Genomic DNA, 8210 nt, shown 5'->3' on the forward strand with positions numbered 1-8210 from the left:
TCTCCTCCTTTCCCCCTCCCCTCTCCTCCCTTCCCTCTTCTGTATAGGCATCTTTTGCCCCTCCCCTCCCCTCCCCTCTCCTCCCTCTCCTCTCCCCTTCTCTCCTTTCTCACCACTCCTCTTTCCTTTTATTTTCTCTCCTTTCTTCTCTTCCTCACTAACCTTCCATCCCATCTTGTTTCCCCTCTCTCCCCTTCTTCTCCTCTACTTCTGCTTCCTCCCCTTTCCCCATAGACTCTTCATGTTTTCCCATGTGTACATATATGTCTTCGCACATGTCGAGGTGGTGCTCTCATGGCTGGGTGGGCCCACTGGTTGGAACTCACCCCTCATGGCAACCATACAGGCTCTTGTCCTTTTACCTTGATCCCAGCCTGCATGCCTCCATGGAGTGCTTGCCTGCATTCTCGCTGGATTTTTTAACTAAATGTTTTGCCGTTGTGCCACAGTATAGATTATATACAGAGACATAAAGATGTACATATATATATATATATATATTTTTAGGAACTGAAAATACAACTCGACCTAAGTGACCCTCTAATTTATTGTGATAGCCCAGTAATCCCTCCCCTTCCCTATTATCCTACACAAATACACAGCTCTACCAACTGCCCTAGTTCTCGGTGGAGCTTCTAAACTTTTGGTGCATTTGTAGTGTCTTAGAAGTAGCCGGAGTCTACAGATAGCCCAGCTAATTCTGACATCCACTTAAAATACTGAGCCAGGTCACAGAAAGGGAACAAAAACACCAACGCCCTGCAGAGGGGCCAAGCTGGCATGCTGCCATTTTCTCTGTTTCTCCTGGCTCTGTATCAGCAACTTGCCCAAGTTTTAATGCCCTCTTCCCCAGTAAAAATAATTTCAAAGAGCCCCACCCTTTAGATAACTAAGTTAGGGCCTACTAACCTACCACAGCCTGTGCCCTTCCCCATAAGCTTAATTTGGGCCTGCAGCTATTGGGTAGGCTGTTGGGTCACTCTTTAAATTACTTTCAAATCTCATGTCTTGCCTCCTTTCCCCCCAAATAGAAAAAGGGCAGTCAGGGTGGCTGGAAGGAAGATGGATCTGGGGAATCAAAGGCTAAAAGCCTCAGCTTCCCTACTGTTCTGCTTCCAAGTCTTTCATGAAAACATAGTAGGCCTAAATGGCTCCAAATCTTAATTTGAATCTTTTTAGGTGTACAATCTCGGTTAGGTAAATCTAATGAAAGTCCAGTGCTCAGAGAGAATGTCTCGGGCCTGCCGCTCATCCCCACCCTCAAGTCATACCTTTTGGAAAGTGTCCCTTCCCACTTCTCAAGAAAAAAAATCCAGACAACTGCCCTCTTCTCACTGCTCAGTCAAACTTAGTGTGCTCAATTATCTGACTCAGTCCAATGGCTGGTTCACTGAGGTGCACAATCCAGAGGCCGATCACTGGTTCTCAACTTTGTAGAATTCCACCAGCCGAACCCTCTTAAACCAGCTGCCTGTGTTCCACCTCTTCAAGGGTGAGAAAAAGAGACTAACAACGGGGTATTCCCCCCAATGTCTGATAGCTTTGCCAAACAAAACTGTCCTAGCTATACAGCTAGAGAAGAAGCTCAATGGGAAAAAATGACAGCAAACATTTCAAACTTAAATATCAGAATGTGTAATATGATGACAGTATATATATTTAAGTGGAGTGTGCAGTTGCAACATCTTTGGTTTTCTCTTATCACTCTTTCTTCGAAGGAGGAGTTATCAGATCAACCCACCAAGGTCATTGTTCCTCCTTCGCAGCAGGAACTGATGATGCCTGTGCGAGAGTACACTCACACAATTGGGAACAGTGTTGAATTTTCTCAGAAAAGTCTTTACCAAAATGGATCATTTGTAAATAAGCAAATTTAAAGCAACAGAAGGAAATCTTGGGAAACAGTAGCCTTACCTTGGTAATGACTAAGCAGGGCTATGTCTTGTAATTATTTTGATCACAAGTGATAGTCAAACATAATAGGAATCCATCTGTGCTTATTTTGCTCAAGTGCTGTAGGTATTTGCGTACTGTGATGCTGCTGTTGCTCTGTTGTACCATCTGAAGTCCCGCTCATTTCCCACCCTGTCCTCTCATTTGACTCAGAATAACATTGAAGGACACCTATAGGATGGGGACTAGAAGCAAATGTGGAGCAAAACTGATAAGCTAACAAGGAAGTGTGGCTTCTTGAAATGCTCCAGATACCATCAAAATTGTTTATTACTAATTGTTCCTGAAAAGGAAGCTGGCATACTAAGAACTTGTTCACGCATCTACTTGAAAACAAAAGAAGAGAGCTCTCTCTCTCTCTCTCTCTCTCTCTCTCTCTCTCTCTCTCTCTCTCCCTCCCTCCCTCCCTCCCTCCCTCTCCCATTCTCCCTCTCTCTCCCATTCTCTCTCCCATTCTCCCTCTCTCCCATTCTCCCTCTCTCCCATTCTCCCTCTCTCTCATATTCTCTCTCTCTCTCTCTCTCTCTCTCTCTCTCTCTCTCTCTCTCGTTTCCTTAGCCCTTGAGAACATGGGCTCCTTTCAGGATTTCATTGTTAACTATTTGAAGTAATACAGTTGCTCAGGTGGTGGGACCCGACACCAAGTATCCACCACAGTTATGTACAGAAATCATTAAGAATCAAAGCTCTGGGGTTCGATTGTATCTTTAGTATCAGTGTTTGTAGAATTGATTGAGTGTCTAATTCTTGGCCAGAAGGACAGCAGGAAAGGAAAAATCTGAATAGAGTTCTGGCATCGATACTGTAAGAGGACTAAAGCTATCCATCAAGGTCCTCTACTACACTCAAAAGGGCAAGGGAAGAATAAAGAGGATGTTTTCAGCATACTAAACGTTGATCAGAAGAAACAACTGGGGATCAACATCATCTTCCCTTTGGACACAGTAGAATTTTAGTTGTATAACAGACAGAAAGTAATACCAAAAACATCAGACCCCATTCACATCTTTCCACTGAATAAGGGACTTGATTGGCTATCTGGTTTGTGGAGTTGCATTTGTTTGCTAATCTGTAACACATTGTTGTTTACTATTATGTGTTCTGTGTTTCCTCAGAGGCCCTGCAAATAGTAGCAGGGCGAGGGCCTGGTCAAAGGAGGAAGCTGGAATAGTCATGGAATAACAGAAAAGAAAACACAAAAGGAAAAGATCCACAAAGCGTGCCTATTCCTCTTAGCCCTCCTCATCAAATGGAACACCAGTCCTCAAAGTCAATTCAGTGATTGCTTCTTAAAGTGTTTTAATAAATGGATAAATATCACCAATACCTACATCTCATCATTTCTTTCGACAGGGTAGGGGAGCGGTTGGATGGGACTTGATGTGAGTTAGTGGACTGGGGTGGTCCTTCAAGCTCTTCATAGGTCACCTACAGGTACCAGTGGAAGGAAAGACCAGGCAGCAAAACACAAAGCAAGACTGGCCCTAAAGGTGCTGCTGAAACTGGTTATAAAACCTAGCTGCAAAGTAGCATATTTCTGTGGGAAAATACGGGTGGCCATTATTGCTCTAGACGCCACTTCTCTGTGATACACAGACAGATCTCAGGAAAGTCAGGTAGTGGAGGGGCAGAGTAAGATGAAGGAGTATACCCTAGACTGCTATAAAGAAGTCAAAGACGGCTTGAAAGCACTTTAAAATGCAGTGTGCTCTCCTAACACAATAAATGCTTCTCTCCCCTCCAAAGGTGTTTAAAGTTGCAAGGATTCTCTTCAGAACCACAACTGAAAACAGTGTAGGGTCACTGAGATGGAAGAGCAGGTAAAGGGGCTTGCTGCCAAGTCTGGTGATCTGAGTTCAGTCTCTAGAACACACATGACTCCCATATGTTATTCTCTGATCAGACACATGTGCTGCACCGTGTACACACACACACACACACACACACACACACACACACACACACAAACACACACTGTAATAAAAATGCTTTAATTCCTGGCACATAGTTGCAGTTATCTTGTGAATTGAGATGTTAATTACATTTACTGCACAGGCAACTAGGGATATAGCAGACCAGGATTTTACATAAAGTAAGGGTAAGAATTCAAGTCATAAATCCTTAACTGGCCAAATAATAAAAATGATTTTTCATTTGGAGACAATGCATTTTTAACAGGACCACATTTCAGGCTGTCCTTATAAAAAACAAACTAAACTCCTGGGCTTTGCGGGTGGGTGGTAAACTGTTCTGCTGTGGAGGATATAGCAGGCTGGACCCTGTGATCCATATTAAGACTTTTGTTTTGCATATAGAAGACTATTGAAACACTGTTATAATTAGACATCTCATCTCAGTCAGAATAGCCAAGATCAACAAAACAACTGAAAAAAAATGTTGGCAAGGATGGGAGCCAGGAACCCTCATTCACCTTTGCTGGGATAGAAAACTAGTCAAGGTAGTCTGAAGTCACTGTGGAGAGTTCTCAGAAAGGTAAATGTAAATATACCATTACTCAACTATTCTACTCCTTGGCATATGCCCAAAGGACTCGACATCATACTCCACAGATACTTGTTCATAGCTGTCCTGTTCACAATAGCTAGAAAATGGAACCAGTCTAAATGTCCTTCAAGTGATAAATACTGAATATGTGGTACATACACACAATGGAATACCATTCAGCTGTATATAAAAATGAAATCATGAACTTCCTGGATAAACAGGTGAAACTAGAATAAATTATACTGAGGGAGACAATCAAGCCCCAGAAAGACATATACTGCATTTCTCTCTCCACTGTGATCCCTATCTCCCAATCTTTGGCAACTACATATAAACTAGAATAACCACATAAACCATGGAAGAAAAAAAGAGATTATGGGTGGGGAAAGAGCTCAAGAGAGTAGGATGAAGGTTACAGGTGATAAACAGAGGAAAACAGACAAAATGAGAGTGGGGTTTAATTTGGGATGAGGGAGGGAGATAATACAAAGGAAAGGGAGGAAAGGATAGATGACACTATGGGTGTCTAAAATAGTCAGAGATAGTCATATTCGTTTTAGCTAAAATTACATATAACATATAAATATGTGGATATAAATACATAGTTTAAATGAAGTTATGCTACTTGGGATGATAATGCTGTCCCCAAGAGCCATAAACTATGTGACAAAGAGAGTACCGGGCACAAGAAGCTTCCTTTCAAGTTTTTGGCCAGGGATGTTCAAGAGAAAACAAGTTAGGCTATTGCTGTAGCCTTTGCTCACCTCCCAGTGGTTGAATTTAAGTCCTTATTACTGAAAATACCATGCACTTCTGACACAGGACTCAGGATGCAAGTCGTATTTGACCTGAAACCCCCTTCCTTGAGGACTAGCTTTTATAGTACTGGAAGGTGATATGCACACTGCAGTTAATACTCTTGCACAATGTAATGCCTATGACCCACAACAATGACCAGCTCAGCAAGTTACCCCAAAAGGTGAATCTTATATTGCTGTGAAAAAACACCATGACTAAGGCAACTCATAAAAGAAAGAATTTAATTGGGAGCTTGCTTACACTTCAGAGGGTTAGTTCAGGATCATCATAGTGGGAAATAGACAGACATAGCACTGGAGAAATAGCTGAGACCTTTCTTTTCTGATCAGCAGGTAAAGATAGACCCTGCCTGGTGTGGGTTCTCGAAACCTCAAAGCCAACTCCCAGTGACACACCTCTTCCAACAAAGCCACACCTCCTAAGCTTTTCCAACAGTCCACCAACTGGGAACCAAGCTTCCAATTATATGTGCCTATGGGAGCCATACTTATTCAAACCACCACAAGGTACAATAACGGCTAATTGGACTTAATGACTATTCAACAGAAGGGAATTCATGCCTAGTGCATGAATTTGGCCACTACTCATGGCTGCTGAGGTCATGGACCTTAGAAGACAACCTAATATTGTCATTTTACTAAAGCAGTATAATTCACAACTACATTCTAAATGTACACTCTTATACTGACAGAAAAGCACAGCTCTCAACCCTCATCAAAGAAGCTTCTCTTTGAAGCAGACAGAGACCATTACAGAAAGCCACAGCAGGTCAAAATTCAGAGAACTGACTGTGGTGTGCTCCAGTTGATGCATCTCCAACACAACCTCTATAGCTAAGGCTCAGGAAACAATGTAAAAATGGGGAATGAAGACTGTAAGGGATATATGGCCAAGAAGTCTGCTGCAGGATTTTATCTTTTAGATATGACATAACATTCGTAAAATCTCAACAACAGGACTGCCTAAACAAGACCTGCACAATAATAATACCAATGCACATGTCAACATGGATAGGGGAAATCTCATGGGACCCCACCCCTAGATGACTTCTTTTTTTTTTTTTTTTGGTTTTTCAAGACAGGATTTCTCAGTGTAACAGCCCTAACTGTCCTGGAACTAGCTCTTGTAGATCAGGTTGGCCTTGAACTCACAGAGATCCACCTGCCTCTGCCTCCCAAGAGCTAGGATTAAAGGTGTGCATCAACACTGCCTGGATAGATGACTTCTGAGAAAGAAAAAGAACCAGTCTTCCCCAGGGATGAGACCCCTAGTTGGTTATTCAATACAAGCATATACATACAAGATTTATATTTAAAAAACATATACACACAAGCAACACTAAACAGACTCAGCATTTTCCATTTATGTATACGCACATATACACAGTATTTATATATCTAATAATTAAAGAAAAATATGTCATGGATCATATTTTAATTAAATAAAAATTGATCTAATCTCATTTATTTTATATTTTTATTTTTTAAAACAATTTTTAAATTTAAATCTATTTTGATTACATTCTTCCCCTCCTCCAAGTTTATCCAGATCTTCTCTCTCCTCCCTACCCATCCAACTTTAAGTTCTTTCTCAAAAAACAAACCAAGAACAAAATAAAGTGCCCAAATCCTAGAAAATAAAATACCGTATCGCCCAAAAAGGGTGAGAGACTAAACTGTAAGCAAATAATTAAGCATACCAAAGTAATTGTGTGGAGTTCATTATTTATTGGTCAATTTCTCCTAAAGTATGAGATCTGCCCTGGAGTGGTTGATACACCCAGGATATTTCTAAGCCAAGACTGCTCGTTCGTTTTTGGCTGCCCAGACCCAAATAATTACACAGAAACTATATTAATTACAACATTATTTGGTCAATGGCTTAGGCGTGATTCTAGCTAGCTCTTACATCTTAAATTAACCCATCTTTATTAACGTGTATATTGCCACAAGGGTGTGGCTCACCTGTAAGGTTCTGGGCGTATTTCTCCTTTGACAGCTACATGGCCTCTCTCTGACTCTGCCTACTCTCTAACTATATTTCTGTTCAGATTTTCTGCCTGGCTTTATCCTGCCCTGCCATAGGCCAAAGCAGCTTGTTTATTAACCAATAAAAGCAGCATATATACAAAAGGACATCCCACATCATATATCATTGGAGAAACTGATTTTCCCTCTCGCAGCAGGTATAAGTGATAGTTCAGTTGTTAACCTTTACCCTAGTAGCTAGGTTTACATTCATCCTTTCATTCTTTAAAAATAACAAAATAAAATATAATAAAACAAAAACTATCACATCAAAGTTGGACAAGATAAACAGAAGGAAAAGAGCCAAGAGAAAACATAAGAAACAGAGACCCACTCATTCACACACTCAAGAACCTCAGAAGGCCAGGAAGTGGTGGCATATGCCTTTAATCCCAGAACTCGGGAGGCAGAGGCAGGCAGATCTCTGTGAGTTCGAGGCCAGCCTGGTCTATAAGAGCTAGTTCCAGGACAGGCTCCAAAGCAACACAGAGAAACCCTGTCTCGAAAAAACAACCAACCAACCAAACAAACAAACAAACAAGAACCCCAGAACAACACTAAATTGGAAGCTATAATATAAGCTGATGTGGATGTCCTTGTGTATATGTGTTGCTTTTATTGGTTGATGAATAAATCTTTTGGGCTAATAGCTTAGCAGAGTAAAGCCAGACGGAAAATCAGAACAGAGATAGAGAGAGTAGGCAGAGTCAGGGAGACACCATGTAACTGCCAAAGGAGTAACATGCTGACACTAGTAAGCCACAGCCTTGTGGCAATACACAGATTAATAGAAATGGGTTAATTTAAGATTTAAGTGTTAGCCAGGAATATGCCTAAACTATTTGCCAAGCAGTGCTGTAACTAATATAGTTTCTGTGTGATTATTCAGATCTAGGCAGCTGGGAA

The sequence above is a fragment of the Microtus ochrogaster genome, chromosome 10, assembly GCF_000317375.1.
Source record: "Microtus ochrogaster isolate Prairie Vole_2 chromosome 10, MicOch1.0, whole genome shotgun sequence".
NCBI classification, from domain to species: domain Eukaryota; kingdom Metazoa; phylum Chordata; class Mammalia; order Rodentia; family Cricetidae; genus Microtus; species Microtus ochrogaster.